We start from the raw sequence: 18,552 nt of genomic DNA, 5'->3' as shown, positions 1-18,552 counted from the left end.
AAAGCCTGAGTGCCCCTTCTCCCCACACACTTTTAGACACAGAGGTTAATGTGTAATCCAGACCATTCTCTTGTTCAGCTATCCCAAGGTCAACAAAGAAACTGAATCAGAGAGAAGAATATTTTGTTTGTTTCATGGGCAGGGCAATGGCTTATGAAATCTCAGAGCAGGGTGTAACCTCATTAAGATAAATGTAAAAATAACTCACCAGTCATAAGTTATGGAAACAGGAAATCAACGCCTGTGTTTTACAACAAAGGCACTCTTACATTTCCGGCACAAACAAAGCTTCTGTTACCATTTTCTTTCCTCTCCTCCTATCCTCTCTGTTTGCCTGGGCAGGAAACTTGGCTGACTCTTGCTCATGTTGTCTACTGCCCTTTTGTTCTATCCTCTGCCCAGCCGTGGTGGGAGGAGGCTGATAAATTTCCCCCGTCCCCCCGTGAGTCGGATGAGTAACTTCCAAATCTGGGAGAGTTACAGTCAAATTGCCTTTTGGGAGAGAAACATGGGCAGTGAGCGCAGTCCTTACTGTTAAAGGCTTTTTTCTTGCTAAAACAGCTCAGGATCTTATCACCTATTTTTTTACCTGATGTTTTGCAGGCTCCACATAACTAAGAGCATTAGAGATGTTCTACGGTTGCAAGCACATCATTTTTATTTACAGAAAATAACTCCCAAAGGAGTTTTGTATTGTAATCACTTCAATCAAGTAGCAAGATTGGCAAGTTGTAAGCTTGAAATTGTTCCATTGTATTTATTTTGCTTGATTTCCCCCCAGATTGATTTTCCCTTTCTTTCTCTCTTCCTCTCTCCCTTCCTCCTTCCCATCTTCTTTAATTTCTTCTTTCCTTTTGGTAAGTTACTCTGTGCCCTATTGTATTCCACGTACCTAGCTCCTACACCTGGACCTCAGTCGATATTCAGCTAATATTTCTTCTGTGTCTCTTTTATAAATCACCTGTAAATATAGCTCAGTATTATGTAATCTATATTTTAAATGTCTTCTATTTTACACAAGTCGAACCTAAGACATTGGAGTTTTCTGTTTTTCAGTCCCTTCCACAGCATAATGTTGAAACTAAACATGTACTCTGCTTCATATAACTGGGAACTAGTATTTTTGGCATACATAGTCATTTCTATAGATATAGCAGATTCTTTTTAGGGTTAACTGGTAATCTGTTGCCTTTATCTGTTATGTAATCCACCTTGACGACTGTGAGACACAGCTTACAAAAGTATCACTGTGTTACTTTGTAAATATTTAATAACGTGACCGTTCTTCCAAGTTTAGGTAATCAGAGCACATGACCCAATCAGGTTGAATGCAACCAGACAGGGAAAAGCCTGGGACTGGAGAGTTGGCAACTGTAATTAATCATTAATTGACTTATGTATACCTGGGATAGGTCAAAGTAGTGATGATTATTAACCTTGGTTACAATTTAAATGGTCTAGGGATCTTTTAACAAATACCAACATCACGCCAGTGGAATCCAAGGTGGGGCCTGGGCACCTGTATTTTAAAAAGCATCCTAAGTGATTCTGATGCAGGCGAACCTGAGAATCCTTGGGTTTGAATCTCTTAGTAATATCAATGAAAAAACAAAACGGTTTGAGGTCATTTTAACCAGGTCATCAACTGTTGTTCCTACATGCTCCTGACCCATTTACTGCTCTTTTTTCACTTTAACCCTTTCCTATTTATGAAAATATAAAAAGTTTGGGTTGGACTCATAATCCTGCCAAATCAAAATTTGCTTTGCATATATTAGCTAAGGCCTGGCTACCCTCTTGACATCAGTCTCCATTTCAGAAGGTATTTCAAATTAGCTTTCTTAAATATGTCATGATCTCATTTGAAAAACTGTCATTCTGAAGTTTATGCTGTAAAAATTTGTTTACATTTTTATATATTTTTTTAAGTCACTGAATTCCATGGTTTTACTCTTTGAACTAATGCTTTCTCTTGTTTTTCCAAAAGTCACTGCCTTCAAAATTCAGACATCCCTTTAATTCTAATACAAAAGGATTTTGTAATAAACATCATGTTCAAGTTTATAATTTTATAGGCTGATTATTAATGGCACTCATGTATATTATTGGGTGTGTTCCAACTTCGTTGTTTCCTGATTTTTAAATAAAATCATATCTTATATAAAAATGTCAAATTTTGTAACTTTGAAGCTTTTTCATGTAAATATAGTCACAAACCAGAACATACACTCTTAGTTGATTATTAAAAAAAAAGTCACATTAAATATATTCATTTTTACTTTTCTTTCCTAATCCTCAAGAATGCTTTTCTTTTTCTTTGTGTGGCAATCTCCAATCCTTTTTGTCTTCTAGATTCTGGATTTGTTTTTTTTGTTTTTTTTCATCTGTTGTACTTTATGAATGGCCAGTGTCTGGCATATGTACCATATATTGATTAGTTCTTGCTGCAAAACAAATTACCCAGAAGTTCCATGGCTTAAAACAACAGTCGTTTGTAACTGTTCTTGTCTCTCTGAAGGCTGGCAGAAGTTCAGCTGATGTAGGCTGGGCTCAGCTTTGTGACTTTGCTTCTCTGTGCAGATTTATGGGATGCCTGGGGCAGCTCTTCTTCAGGCTGTGGCGACCAGGATGGTTTCCTATCATGTATCTCTCATCCTTCTGATATGACCACAGCACCACTTGAGGTATGTTTTTTGTTTTTTTTTAATAAATCTATTTTATTTTTATTTTTGGCTGCATTGGGTCTTCATTGCTGCACCTGGGCTTTCTCTAGTTGTGGCGAGTGTGGGCTTCTTATTGCGGTGGCTTCTCTTGTTGCAGACCAAGGGCCCTAGGGTGTGCGGGCTTCAGTAGTTGTGGTACATGGGCTTCAGTAGTTGTGGCGCACGGGCTCAGTTGCTCCACGGCATGTGGGATCTTCCTGGACCGGGGCTCGAACCCGTGTCCCTTGCGTTGGCAGGTGGATTCTTAACCACTGCGCCACCAGGGAAGCCCGAGGTATATTCTTCTCATGAAAACGGCAGAGAGCAAGTGGAAACACAGGAGGACATTAAGGTCTTGGTTCAGAAATTGCTTACTTCTACCCACATGCCATTGACTGAAACAAGTTACAGAGCCAACCCCAAGTCAAAGGATAGAAAAGTCTACTCTGTCCTTCCTGAGGTCATGCAAAAGTATGGATGCAGAAAGAGGGCTGGAATTGGGGCAATAAGTCAATCCATGATACAGCAATACTTCTCATTCTTGTGCTCTTGGCTGATGTCATTTACCTGTTAAATCAGTCTTTCCTATTGAGCTAAGATTGGTCTCAGAATTGTTCTATGAAGCTATGCAAAATTGATTCCCTAATAGAGTAGGAACTCTTTTCCCTTCCTTATCTAGTGTTTGCTTTCTTCATGTTGATTGTTTCTTTCTCCTTTATATTAATTAAAATTTGGTCTAGATTGGCTGACCAGTATAAAGCATTAGTTACTCAACATATTTTTATTTAACAAATAGTTCATTTTTGCCTTCTGTTAGGACAAGACTGCAGTGAGGGATGACACTTCTCTGCCCTCTTAAGGGCAAATGTGTGGCCATTGACTTACGTTCCTAATGGAATGTGAGGAGAAGTGACCCATGTTTCTTCCAGGATGAATCCTTAATTTTGAGACTCTTCGGTGCTTTTACCCTTGCCATGTGGTCATGGAAGCAAATATTGATCTGGAGACCCTGGGTCGTTACATAGAAGACGGATTCCCCTTAAGCATCAGCCAGGCTCACCACCTATTTGCTTAAGTGAGGAATAAAACTTTTTTAGGCCACTGAGATTTTGGGACTTTGTGTTACCCCAAAACTTAACCTACTGTGAACAAACTGTGTTTTCCCAAAACTGAAGCTGAAGATAAAGATATGTATAAATGAATGCAATTCACTGGAGCCAATTCACAATTTTAGATGAACAAGAACAATATAATCATAGAGATCTAGGAAAAGAAGACCTCAGCAGACAAATGTGAGTGATTTTCAATAGTTCGTTTTCTTATCATGGGTAGCAACTCAGATTGATGGCCTTTGAAAGAGCTCTCATGCTGATCACTATATCTACCCAAGTAGGAGAGAATTAAACAAAACAAAACAAAACAAAACTAAGTGAGAAAAGGAGAGGCTTAAAAACACCAAGCAAAGGGGGTATCCTTAGCAAACTTTCCTTTTCTGCTGTCACTCACACCTGACTGAACTGATGTTTGTATATGGGGGTATTGATTGGGAAGGTATCTTTGAAGAAGTTGTCTATTCAGCCTTTGTTTTACATCAGGCTAATCTTGGACTGAAATTTAAGACGCTGCTCTTACAACTCTCTGAATTGATTTATCTCTTGCCTGCCCTGCAAAATTGATTTTTGACACTTATTTTGGTATCCTGGAAAGTACAAAGTTGAGACTTTGATATATTTGTGGATAGAGACAGGTAATAATTTTTTTGACATTTGGCAGAGAAGTGTCCTAATTCATAAAATATTTAGGGACATTCTTAACTTAAGAATGTTCAGGAACATTGCTTCATTCATAGGGACCCAACCAGTCCCTTGAGAAAGAACTTGAACACTATATATAATTAGGGCTCAGATATATAGAAACAGACTGATAGACTGATGGACCTGGAAGCAAGGATGGATATGAAGAGTTCCTGTTGGAGAGTTACCATGAATGAGAAAGGAATCTGGTAGCGTAGGCCAGAATAAACAGGTAAGGATGGATGTCAAGTGTGGTAGAAGTACTAGGTATAGAACGAAGCAGTGCTTTAATACTCTCAAGCCCAGAAGGTTATCAGTGCTCATGGGCTTTGAGAAGAAAAGGGCTGAGATAAAAACAAAAGCCTAGGGAACTGGAGGCATGGTTCTCCTGTGACTAACCACTGCCTCAGCCCTCAGAGACCTGAAGGTAAGATGTGGGAATCACTTACTTATTTCCTGAGATAAAAAAAAATTTACCAGAAACATGATGGTCAGCCTCAGCATAAATATGAAACAATGAACTATCCCAGTTTACAGAAAGCAAGAACTGAGAACTCAAAGTGCAGAACAACTGTTGGAAACTGATCATATGTGAGACACACCCCTCATGTCAGGACTCCCAATAGGAAAGAGAGTGTATTTTTGGAGCCGTAAAAATGGTAAGGTTTGGGTGCCTAGAATATAACTGAAACTATCTCTGGAAGATGATAAATCTGAAATATATATCTCAATTTTATATGAAATATACATCTTCAATTTCAGTTTAAGATTAGCTTGATATAAAAGCAAAGGCTGAGTAGACAACTTCTGTAAAGATACCTTCCCAATCAATACCTCCATATTTAAACCTCAGGGCAAACATTTTAGTGAAACATACATACATACAAAAAGAGGACTAATAATAAATGTAGAACTCAAGGAACTTCCACAAAATGAACAGATCAGTAACCCCAGAACCCAGATCAAGAAATGGAATATTACCAGCATTCCTGAAGCCTCTTCACTCACCCTTCCAGTCAATATACCTTCAAGACTGACATAGTGTAGTTTTGCTTGATCTTGAACTTTATATACATGGAACCACACAGTAGACACTTTTTGTATCTGGCTTCTTTGACTCAACATTTTATGTCTGAGATTTATTCCTGTTGAATGTAGTTTTAATTTGTTAATTTCTTATTGTCCTATAGTAATCCACAGCATGAATATAGCACAATTTATTTATCCATTCTACTGATGATGGATTTTTTTTCCAGTTTGAATTTACTAGGAATAGTGCTCATGTGAACCTTCTAGCATATGTGTTTTGATGAACATTTGTACAAATTTCTGTTCTTTGTATAACTAGGCATGAAATTACAGGGTCATAAGAGGATGCATACATATAGCTTACTGTAATGAACAGTTTTCCACACTGGTTGTACCAATTTACATTTCCATCGACAGTATATGAAAGTTACACTTGTTCCATGTCATTACTAACACTTGATACCGTCTTTTGTTTTTTCATTTTAGCCATTCCTGTGTAATTATAATAGCCTCTCACTGTGGTTTTAAATTGAATTTCACTGATGACTAATGATGTTGAGCACTTTTTCATATGTTATTAGACATCTTGATATATTTTTAATGAACTGGTTCTTGTTCAATATTTTTGGTGGCTTTTTTTCCTATTAGTTTGTCTTTTTCTCATTGATATGTCTTTGATAATTATTTCTTATGTCAGAACATATTCTGAATTATTTCAACATTTTAAAGTTTGTTTTCATTATGGTCCAGATTATGGTCAGTTTTGGTAAATAGCCCATAAATATTTGAAACAAATGTTAATTCTATCACTCTAGCACATTTTACATATGCTAATTAGGTAAAGTTTGTTAATTCGAGATATTTTATATCTTTACTATTTTTGTATGATTTATCTGCCAGCTATCTAGAGACCTGTGTTAAAATCTTCATATATGATTGGGGATGCACATTTTCTTTATTTCTGTCAAATTTTGCTTATATTTTTTGAAGCTATGTTTTTGGATACACATAGATTTAGGATTGTGATATCTTTCTCTTGATTGGTCTCTTTAGCATTATGAAATATGCCTTTTTATCTGTGGGAATCCTTCTTACCTTAACATCTAATTTAACTTCTACTGATAGAACTGCACTATCTATGTGTCTATCAAGTATTATTATTAGCATGGTACAGGTTTTCCTATCCTTCTTTTCTCAAACTTTCTGTGCCCTTGTATTTAAAGTGTGTTTTTCTTTTTATAAGTACTATATAGTTGGATGTAAGCAGCCTGTAGTTTGCCTTTTATTTGGAGTATTTAGTCCAAATTCATTTAATGTAATATTGATGCAGTTGAGTTTATAGATATCATTGTATTATTTTTTATCTTTTTGGGCCACCTGTATTGTTATGGTTTTTTTTTTTTTTTTTTTTTTGGCGGTACGCGTGCCTCTCACTGCTGTGGCCTCTCCCGTTGCGGAGCACAGGCTCCGCACGCGCAGGCTCAGCGGCCATGGCTCACGGGCCCAGCAGCCCCGCGGCACGTGGGATCCTCCCGGACCGGTCACGAACCCGCGTTCCCTAGCATCGGCAGGCGGACTCTCAACCACTGCGCCACCAGGGAAGCCGTTATGTTTTCTTTACTTCTTTGCTTTTAATTTGAATAAAAAAATATAATTTTTTATTATTTAAATTTTCTCTTCTAAGAACAATGTGGTAGCTGCTAGCTGCAGGTGGCTATTTAAATAAAATAAAAATTTTAGTTCCTCAGTCATACTAGCCACATTTCAAGTGGATAATCATCTCATATGGCTAATGATTAAGATATTGTCGGTACAGATATAGGACATTTCTCTCATTTCAGAAAAATCTATTATACAGTATGGTTCTAGAGGGTGCTACGTGCATCTTTATTAGGGTCTACCTTAAATTATTATTATTTTTTTTTACATCTTTATTGGAGTATAATTGCTTTACAATGGTGTGTTAATTTCTGCTTTATAACAAAGTGAATCAGTTATACATATACATATGTTCCCATATCTCTTCCCTCTTGCGTCTCCCTCCCTCCCACCCTCCCTATCCCACCCCACTGGGTGGTCACAAAGCACCGAGCTGATCTCCCTGTGCTATGCAGCTGATTCCCACTAGCTATCTATTTTACGTTTGGTAGTGTATATATGTCCATGCCACTCTCTCCCATTGTCACAGCTTACCCTCCCCCCTCCCCATATCCTCAAGTCCATTCTCTAGTAGGTCTGTCTTTATTCCCATCTTACCCCTAGGTTCTTCATGACATTTTTTTTTTCTTAGATTCCATATATATGTGTTAGCATATGGTATTTGTCTTTCTCTTTCTGACTTACTTCACTCTGTATGACAGACTCTAGGTCCATCCACCTCGCTACAAATAACTTAATTTCGTTTCCTTTTATGGCTGAGTAATATTCCATTGTATATATGTGCCACATCTTCTTTATCCATTCATCTGATGATAGACACTTAGGCTGCTTCCATCTCCTGGCTATTGTAAATAGAGCTGCAATGAACATTTTGGTACATGACTCTTTTTGAATTATGGTTTTCTCAGGGTATATGCCCAGTAGTGGGATTGCTGGGTCATATGGCAGTTCTATTGGCAGTTTTTTAAGGAACCTCCATACTGTTCTCCACAGTGGCTGTACCAATTCACATTCCCACCAGCAGTGCAAGAGTGTTCCCTTTTCTCCACACCCTCTCCAGCATTTATTCTTTCTAGATTTTTTGATGATGGCCATTCTGACCAGTCTGAGATGATATCTCATTGTAGTTTTCATTTGCATTTCTCTAATGATTAATGATGTTGAGCATTCTTTCATGTGTTTGTTGGCAAACTGTATATCTTCTTTGGAGAAATGTCTATTTAGGTCTTCTGCCCATTGTTGGATTGGGTTATTTGTTTTTTTCTTATTCAGCTGCATGAGCTGCTTGTAAATTTTGGAGATTAATCCTTTGTCAGTTGCTTCATTTGCAAACATTTTCTCCCATTCTGAGGGTTGTCTTTTGGTCTTGTTTATGGTTTCCTTTGCTGTGCAAAAGCTTTTAAGTTTCATTAGGTCCCATTTGTTTATTTTTGTTTTTATTTCCATTTCTCTAGGAGGTGGGTCAAAAAGGATCTTGCTGTGATTTATGTCATAGAGTGTTCTACCTATGTTTTATTGATATGTATGTTCCTATTCCCATTTTCTTAATTGTTTTGGGTTTTTTATTGTAGGTCTTTTCCTTCCCTTGTGTTTCTTGCCTAGAGAAGTTCTTTTAGCATTTGTTGTAAAGCTGGTTTGGTGGTGCTGAACTCTCTCAGCTTTTGCTTGTCTGTTAAGGTTTTAATTTCTCCATCAAATCTGAATGAGATCCTTGCTGGGTAGAGTAATCTTGGTTGCAGGTTTTTCTCCTTCATCACTTTAAATATGTCCTGCCAGTCCCTTCTGGCTTGCAGAGTTTCTGCTGAGAGATCAGCTGTTAACCTTATGGGGATTCCCTTGTGTGTTATTTGTTGTTTTTCCCTTGCTGCTTTTAATATGTTTTCTTTCTACTTAATTTTTGACAGTTTGCTTCATATGTGTCTTGGCGTGTTTCTCCTTGGATTTATCCTGTATGGGACTCTCTGTGCTTCCTGGACTTGATTAACTATTTCGTTTCCCATATTAGGGAAGTTTTCAACTATAATCTCTTCATATATTTTCTCAGTCCCTTTCTTTTTCTCTTCTTCTTCTGGAACCCCTTTAATTTGAATGTTGGTGCATTTAATGTTGTCCCAGAGGTCTCTGAGACTGTCCTCTCAGTTCTTTTCATTCTTTTTTCTTTATTCTGCTCTGAAGTAGTTATTTCCACTATTTTATCTTCCAGGTCACTTATCTGTTCTTCTGCCTCAGTTATTCTGCTATTGATCCCATCTAGAGTATTTTTAATTTCATTTATTGGGTTGTTCATCGTTGTTTGTTTCATCTTTAGTTCTTCTAGGTCCTTGTTAAATGTTTCTTGCATTTTGTCTATTCTATTTCCAAGATTTTGGATCATCTTTACTATCATTATTCTGAATTCTTTTTCAGGTAGACTGCCTATTTCCTATTCATTTGTTATGTCTGGTGGGTTTTTATCTTGCTCCTTCATCTGCTGTGTGTTTTTCTGTCTTCTCATTTTGCTTATCTTACTGTGTTTGGGGTCTCCTTTTCACAGGCTGCAGGTTCGTAGTTCCCGTTGTTTTTGGTGTCTGTCCCCAGTGGCTAAGGTTGGTTCAGTGGGTTGTGTAGGCTTCCTGGTAGAGGGGACTAGTGCCTGTGTTCTGGTGGATGAGGCTGGATCTTGTTTCTGTGGTGGGCAGGTCCACGTCTGGTGGTGTGTTTTGGGGTGTCTGTGTACTTATTATGATTTTATGCAGCCTCTCTGCTAATGGGTGGGGTTGTTTTCCTGTCTTGTTAGTTGTTTGGCATAGGATATCCAGCACTGTAGCTTGCTGGTCGTTGAGTGAAGCTGGGTGCTGGTGTCGAGATGGAGATCTCTGGGAGATTTTCGCCGTTTGATATTACGTGGAGCTGGGAGGTCTCTTGTGGACCAGTGTCCTGAAGTTGTCTCTCCCACCTCAGAGGCACAGCACTGACTCTTGGCTGCAGCACCAAGAGCCTTTCATCCACATGGCTCAGAAGAAAAGGGAGAAAAAGTAGAAAGAAAGTAGAAGTAGAAAGAAAGAGAGGAGGGAGGGAGGAAGGAGCTACTGTTGTGGCTTCTCTCGCTGCGGAGCACAGGCTCCGGATGCGTAGGCTCAGAGGCCATGGCTCACGGGAGCCAGCATGTGGGATTTTCCCGGACTGGGGCACGAACCCGTGGCTCCTGCGTCGGCAAGCGGACTTTCAACCACTGTGCCAACAGGCAAGCCCTGACTGCAGAGATTTAATCCGCTTCTTCTGAGGCTGCTGGGAGGGATTTCCCTTTCTCTTCTCTGTTCGCACAGCTCCCGGGGCTCAACTTTGGATTTGGCCCCGCCTCTGCGTTACGTCACTGGAGGGCGTCTGTTCTTCGCTCAGACAGGACGGTATTAAAGGAGCCGCTGACGCGGGAGCTCTGGCTCACTCAGGCCGGGGGGAGGGAGGGACACGTAGGCGGGGCGGGGCCTGCGTTGCCAGAGGCCGGCGTGAAGTTGCAGCAGCCTGAGGCGTGTCGTGCGTTCTCCTGGGGAAGTTGTCTCTGGGTTCCGGGACCCTGGCAGTGGCGGGCTGCACAGGCTCCCCAGAAAGGAGGTGTGGAGAGTGACCTGTGCTCGCACACAGGCTTCTTGGCGGCAGCGGCAGCAGCCTTAGCGTCTCATGCCCGTCTCTGGGCCTCGCGCTCTTAGCCGCGGCTCGCGCCCGTCTCTGGAGCTCCTTTAAGCAGCGCTCTTAATCCCCTCTCCTCGCGCACCAGGAAACAAAGAGGGAAGAAAAAGTCTCTTGCCTCTTCGGCAGCTCCAGACTTTTTCCCGGACTTCCTCCCGGTTAGCCGTGGTGCACTAACCCCCTGCAGGCTGTGTTCACGCCGCCAGTCCTCTCCCTGAGCTCCAACCTCCGAAGCCCAAGCCTCAGCTCCCAGCCCCACCCGCCCGGGCAGGTGAGTGCCGGTCGGCCCTGATCCTCTGTTCGGGAATCTCTCTGATTTGCCCTCCGCACCCCTGTTGCTGTGCTCTCCTCCGCGGCTCCGAAGCTTCCCCCCTCCGCCACCCGCAGTCTCCACCCGCGAAGGGGCTTCCTAGTGTGGGGAAACCTCTCCTCCTTCACAGCTCCCTCCCACTGGTGCAGGTCCCGTCCCTATTCTTTTGTCTCCGTTTATTCTTTTTTCTTTTGCCCTACCCAGGTACGTGGGGAGTTTCTTGCCTTTTGGGAGGTCTGAGGTCTTCTGCCAGCGTTCAGTAGGTGTTCTGTAGTTGTTCCACGTGTAGATGTATTTCTGATGTATCTGTGGGGAGGAAGGTGATCTCCGCGTCTTTCTCTTCCGCCATCTTCCCCCTCTCTCTCCTAAATTATTATTTTTACCACTTGCCTGATAATGCTAGAATTTTAGAATACTCTCTTGTTTTTTTTAACATCTTTATTGGAGTATAATTGCTTTACAATCGTGTGTTAGTTTCTGCTTTATAACAAAGTAAATCAGCTACACGTGTATGTATATCTCCATATCTCCTCCCTCTTGCATCTCCCTCCCACCCTCCCTATCCCACCCTTCTAGGTGGTCACAAAGCACCGAGCTGAGCTCCCTGTGCTATGCGCTGAGCTCCCTGTGCTATGCAGCTGCTTCCCATTAGCTATCTATTTTGCATTTGGTAATATATATAAGTCCATGCCACTCTCTCACTTCGTCCAATTTACCCTTCCCCCTCCCCTCCCTGTGGTCTCAAGCCCATTCTCTACGTCTGTAAAATTATTTCAGTAAAAATTCCAAATATACAAGGAAAATATTTTACATATAACACAACTTTAATATATATGTATGTGTATATATATGTTACCACATACATACAAGCATACACACACATTACAAATAGAAATATAAATAATATTCTGTTGAATCTGTAATGGTAGAAAATATAATTTTCAATTATCCAGTATCTTGTCACCTCTTGGGAGAAAAGTGATCTTCATTATGTTGTCAGCTTTCAAAGTTGAGTGAAAGTTTACTTGCTAGTTACAGTGCTTGAGCTCCTGTATAGTAAATTAGGTTCTACAAAGCTCCCATGTATTTACTGGAGTTTAACAAAACTGCATGATTTTGTACTATTTGGGTACCAGCGGGAAGCAACCCCTGGGAGAAGAAATCACAGCTGGGAGCAATTAAGACTGATTAGTTTGTGGCTGAGGAAATCAAAATGGAAAGAAACTTCTCTTCGGGGGGAATTAGGAGCAGCATTCCCAAGCATTTCCGAATTAAGTGCAATTCTCAGAGGAATTTAAGACTGAGGGAAAAATGTGAATTTCAAATATTTGGAGGTTTTCTCAGCTTATTTAACTTCTGCGTAATCACTATGTGTTGACTCTTGGATATTTGAAGGAAAAGAACTTCAAGTAAATTGACCAACTTTTCTTTTTACATATTTCCCTTCTTCCACATAGCTGAAGGTTTCCTTAATATTTTCATTTGCCGTTATAGACAGAATATAGATGGTTTCGTAGCATTTTACTATTCATTTTATAGCGATTGGGATAGCTGTGCTTTCTGAGATATTGGCAAAGCATAAATATCACTTCTCTTGAAAAAAATACACATTATTGTGTATGAGATTGGTCTGAATTATCTTTTAGAAACTGTAAAATAGTCCAGTTGAAATTTTAAGTAAGAAATATGCAGAAACTTTTTTTTTTTTTTTTTGCGGTACGCGGGCCTCTCACTGCTGTGGCCTCTCCCGTTGCGGAGCACAGGCTCCGGACGCGCAGGCTCAGCGGCCATGGCTCACGGGCCCAGCCGCTCCGTGGCACGTGGGATCTTCCCGGACCAGGGCACGAACCCGTGTCCCCTCCATCGGCAGGCGGACTCTTAACCAGTGTGCCACCAGGGAAGCCCGTGCAGAAACTTTTTACATAATTCCTGAAACTGCCATCTTGGATAAAAAATTGGTTTCTAAAGAGCTAGTAAGGATGTACTTAAAGCAAAAGAAATTAAATATAATAACAGAATGCATAGTTTATACTGGTTTCTTTTCCTTTATATTTGAATTATAGATATGCATTAGAAACATATTTCTTTTGAATAGGCTGAACTGGGTTGCTAACAAATTATAATATAAATTAAATAGAAAGTTGTTTTTCTAGATTTTTAGAAATAATCAGAGATTCATTTATTCTCAATTCTACTTGTTAGTTGGTACTAACCTTGTTTTATGTGGATACCTTTGTTACTGTATTGAACCTTCTATAGCAGAAATATTATGACAATACTAGGATGTTATAAGCAATAATGATTCTATTTTTCTTTCTCTTATCAGATAGAATGGGTTATTTTCATATATAACCATCTATCTAACATGATATTCATCTGTATCCAGATTTTCAAAATAATCTTTTAAAAATTTTTTCCTCTTGCCTTTCATTCCATCTCTCTCTCTCTCTATCCCCTCTATCACTATTGGGTGTGTTGAAAATATCACAGATGAGGAGGAAAGTGAAGGCCAATATTTGAAAACATATTCCAAATAATCACTTGGAAGGACTGATGGTACAAAGGGCGTAAACAGTGTAAGAGAAGGAATGCGTAATTATTAACTACAAAAGGTATGGCTTGGTGGGGTGATAAATAACTGAACCAACAATTGCCTTGAGTTTTATTTCTAGATATACCTCTGTGTCACCTCAGTTAGTTTCCTTTAATTTATTTCACTACTTTAACCACTTTAGAGAATGACTATGCTAATTCTGGATGATTGGATAACCTTAATGTTATACTTTTAGAAAAAGTTTATTAAAAATATATTGAGAATCATACATGTTATTTCTGGTTTGGGGAAATTATTAACTAAATTATAGGAAGTCATGGTTCAAAATTCTGCCATCGCTGACCAGAGATATATGAAAAGGGATGGTTATTGCCCCAGTTGATTTTCTGTTTCCTAAACCAGTAGTTCTCCACTTTTTATGTTTTACGTCCCATGAGTTCTTCTATAAAAGAACCCAAGTTTCAACATAAGAAATACAAAAGCTCATTTCCACATTGGAAATGCATATATTTGCCTGCATTACAAAGACATTCACAGTAAGATCTACCAACATAAATCACTGCATTAATGTCGGGGGTATATATTCTTGACACTGGAGATTTTATATCTCATTATACTGTTTTTCTCGGGCAGGACAAAATACATTACTATCATTAGTAGTTTAATAGAGCTGCTACCTATATTGACAAGACACAGTAATAAAAAGGCCAGCACATTGGGAGTGAAGTGGTCTGGAGTCTACAAAGAACCACAGAAACCATTAGAAAGAAAGCCCCGGAAATGAGTTAAGCACAAGTCTCAATTTCCAGGTTTATCCTATATGATCCATAGCAGGTCAGGTCAGCAATATAGTCCTACTTGCAACTGGATGTGGGAGTTAAGTTATCAATAGAAAGAATTCTTGGAACATTTAGGAAAGCGCTTTTTGTCACCAGTGGCCTTCAAACTGGGACACATATAATCTGGGAGTGAAAGAAAACTTTCCAAGGGGTAAGAAAGCCCAGCTGTTTTTTTTTTTCTTTTTTCTTTTTGCGGTACGCGGGCCTCTCACTGCTGTGGCCTCTCCCGCTGCGGCGCACAGGCTCCGGACGCGCAGGCTCAGCGGCCATGGCTCACGGGCCCAGGCGCTCCGCGGCATGTGGGATCTTCCCGGACCGGGGGGCACGAACCCGGGTCCCCTGCATGGGCAGGCGGACTCTTAACCACTGCGCCACCGGGGAATCCCAAGCCCAGGTGTTTTTAAGGGACAGTTTTCAGATCTTCCACTTTACTATGAACTCTTTCCTAAAATTAGTCTGTGATTGCTTTCACAATAATACTTCTTCCATTTTATCTAAGTAAAGCATCCCTCTTCACCCCAAATCTTACTACAGAGTTTTAGACCCCTTTGGATACTTCTGTGAAAGCTTTAAGGACGGACAAAGCACAAAACCCCTCGGAGATTACCATCTTTCCCTCCTTGTACATATTCTCTTAAGCATAGAGTATGGCATTTAGAAAGCAGGGTATTTTGCTCTGTATGGGATCTTCATGGAATCTTTTGAATTCAGGTGTTTGGTAGCGTTGCACTGTGGGATTAATGGCCACATTTATTCAAAGGTTTTCTTTTTATTTTCATCATCTGTCCTCTTATGAAAAGTGCACTACTTTAGCAGGAGAGTCTCAGGAAAGCACATCTAAACAAATATCAGTATGAAATAGTGAACAGTAAAAATGTTTTTCCCATGTATGTAAAAATAAACCACTCTTTTCCACTATTTTCAATATTCATCCTTGGGAAGATTTTTAAAAATTACCTTCAAATAACCAAAGCAAACATAGATTATTGACAATGCCTTTTAAATTCTAACTGAAATATTTTCAAGTGCTACCAATTTGTTCATGATTCATTGACTAAAAGTCTAAGGCTAAGATTTTGTTATGATTTCTTTGAGATTCATAATAGGTCATATTATGAAATATTTATTCCAATTATGGCTAAGCCTTATCTTATTTTACCATCTAATATTTAATATTTTCTGCCATCTATAGACAAAGTCTAAAATCATATAGTAGCTCAGGGATAGATTCACTTTAACAGTATATATGCCTTTCCATTTCATTGAGTACATTAAAAAAGTTCAGTCATGATATATATAGTTAAACGGGTTGTTTCTGACTTTGATGCTTGATTAGTATTTAATTCTACTAAGTTGAATCTAGGACTTCAATACTTGCACATAAACATTTTTCAAAGAATACAGATAAGTTTAATTTTAGCTATTATAGTATATTCATTTATATTATATCTCATTACAAATTAAAGAGAAACTATTTTTCTACTCATTTTCTAAAGTTATAAATGTGGATAAAATAAATGCATTTTGATCTTTATCAGTTTAATCTTGATGAGACAACCTTTAGTTATCAATATTAAAGGTATTTTATTTCTTGTAGAAGGGAAGTGAGATTGTGCCATTCAGGCTATATTGAGAACACTTTTCACAAATAGAATAATCAAAATATGTCAGTTCAAGGTTTGGATGGAAACATACTTAGAGTATATTTTAGAAAAATTGATATTATAAAAAAGTTATTAAAGATATTGTATTGGAAAATATATATTGAAGTGAACTATGTTCGGACTTTTCCCCACCCTTTCTGAGTATTCCAGGTGTGCTGAGGGGTCCCCAAGACCACCCATAGGTTTGGTGGTTTTAGTAGGGAGACTTGCAGGGCTCAGCATATAAGTCAAAAAGAAGTGCTCCCAGCTGAAGGAGTTATGGTCATAATTAATGGTCACTTAAGTCTCAGTAAAGCTTTCCTGACGTACTTCTTACACACTCAGAAGTTAAAATCTAATGTCTGAGCAACAAATCCTTTTGCAGACAGGTGGTTTCAAATTTTCTGCTTTCAAAGCAATTGGAGGACAGAATATTTGAGTTGGTAGCTGATATATTACTTAAATCATTGTTGATATATCATGTGTAAGAGCCCTTTCATTCATTGGTCATTCACTTGTTCAAACATGTATTCAGTAAATATTAATTGAGTTTAAAGTCTGTTAGGAGAAACTGAGTATTACGATGTAGTAAATGATGTGATAGTAGCATGTGTGAGAAATGTGTATTCACAAATTGGGGTCACCTGAATCAGACGGGCGTTCTGGAGGAGGTGGTAGAGAATATGGGAAAGGATGAAGCAAGTTCAGGTTTGCATCTGGCCTGTAAAAGATATGTATTTTACCAGCAACTTACATCCCTAAAGGTTAAAACTTCACAGGAAGTGCCCCTTAATGGGGGAATGGGTAAGCAAACTGTGGTTCATCCTCACAGTGGAATATTACTGAGCAACAAGCAGGAACAGACACTGATCCATACAGTAACATGAATGGATCTCAGATGGGCTATGCTCAGTGAAAGAAGCCAGATTGAAAGGTATGCTTCTGTTTATATGGTGTTCTGGAACAGGCAGAATTATTAGGACAGAAAACAAGTTGGTAGTTGCTAAGGGATTCGCATAGGAAGGGCTGACTGCAAAAGGCATGGGGGGATTTCTGGAATGACAGAATTTTCCTGTATCTTGGTGGTAGTGATGTCTCAGAACTGTCTGCTAAAAAGGGTGATAAGTACCTTAATTTTAAAAAAAGCAAGTAAGAGTTCACATGACCTTAGCTGTATTCCCATAGGTGCAGCTATGCATGTGCACACACACATCCACTCACAAAGCTGTGGGTCACTCGTTCCTTGCCATTCCTGTTTCCCTGTGAAAGGGTCCCCAGCAGTGCTTCTCAACTGGAGTGCTGCTGGATATTAGGCAGGATGATTGTTCATTGCCTGGGAGTGTAGTGTGCTCTGTAGGATGTTCGGCAACTCTGGCACTCACCCGCTAAATGCCAGGTGCACCTACGTACATTTCCCAAAGTCCTCTGGTAATATGTCTGCACCCCTGCTGAAAACTACATGCCGGACGTTTTTTTCTGGACTCTCTCTATGTAGAAAGGAGTAGTTCTCTAGTTTATCAGTGAGGAGGAGGGAGCTGGCATGTTTGCTTCACTCTTTCTTTTTTGTGGGAGAGAACTGCCTACCTATAGAGAAAGTACACTCTAGTCTGCTCTCTTCCATGAGTAGTGCAATTGACTTTGCTTCTGCCACATCTTGGGATTAGGAAGTGTGAAAAGGAAATTCACGTGAGTGTTAGCAGGTCATCTGCCAGCACACCTGCCTTGTGTCCTATGAGCTAGCTTTTAGCCTTAAGAGAACTGACACTTCAGCCCTCATCAGTCTGATGGCTGTATCTGTTTTATGAGAGTTTGGGAAGGAAGGAGAGGAATGTTATATAGAGACCCCCTGCTCCCGCCTCAAGTTTACGTAACATTCATTAGAAGTATCGAAGGGTTACTACATAGCTTCCAATCTTTAGTTCCTATCATAACACACACACTGAGCATATTAACCCAGACCTTGGAACTCAAAGTAATACTAAGGCACTGAACTTTCTGGAATTAGTTCAATAGCTGTGTATTACAAACTAGCGCCATTTGCGCCTCACAGCACACCAGTTGTTTCTAAGTTCTTTGTCTGCCTTCAAATGTTTCAGGTCAGGGTTATATAGCAGCAGTGTCTACCGTTGGAACCCAATGTCAGGCTCTCTAATTGTGACAGCAACTGATCTACAGTAACTCCTGCACTGCAATTTGTACTCTGCACGCAGTATAGATGAAACCACCAATGTTAGGTGGAGACAAGCTTTCCCTTTGAAGCATGGAACCACTTTAAAAAAACAACAACAACAAGAAAGTCTTTATTTTGTGGGATAATGGAAGTGTCATAACATCAGATCTTTTTGTCAGTGACTTCA

At 39.5% G+C, this 18,552-nt stretch overlaps 1 long non-coding RNA gene across 2 annotated transcripts in view; it reads left to right on the top strand.

Annotated features, from left to right (window-relative positions):
• Window positions 1-2,549: 2,549 nt before the first annotated feature.
• LOC132413640 (uncharacterized) overlaps window positions 2,550-18,552 on the top strand; it is a 138,216-nt gene continuing 122,213 nt past the window's right edge. For both annotated transcript variants that reach the window (XR_009516779.1, XR_009516778.1), the window contains exon 1: window positions 2,550-2,684. This is a non-coding gene — a long non-coding RNA (uncharacterized lncRNA). The remainder of the gene's footprint in view (window positions 2,685-18,552) is intronic.

Source organism: Delphinus delphis, chromosome 18 (assembly GCF_949987515.2).
Source record: "Delphinus delphis chromosome 18, mDelDel1.2, whole genome shotgun sequence".
Classification (NCBI taxonomy): Eukaryota; Metazoa; Chordata; class Mammalia; order Artiodactyla; family Delphinidae; genus Delphinus; species Delphinus delphis.
The sequence above is the reverse complement of the archived record's forward strand: the minus strand, read 5'-3'. Positions and strand labels throughout refer to the sequence as shown.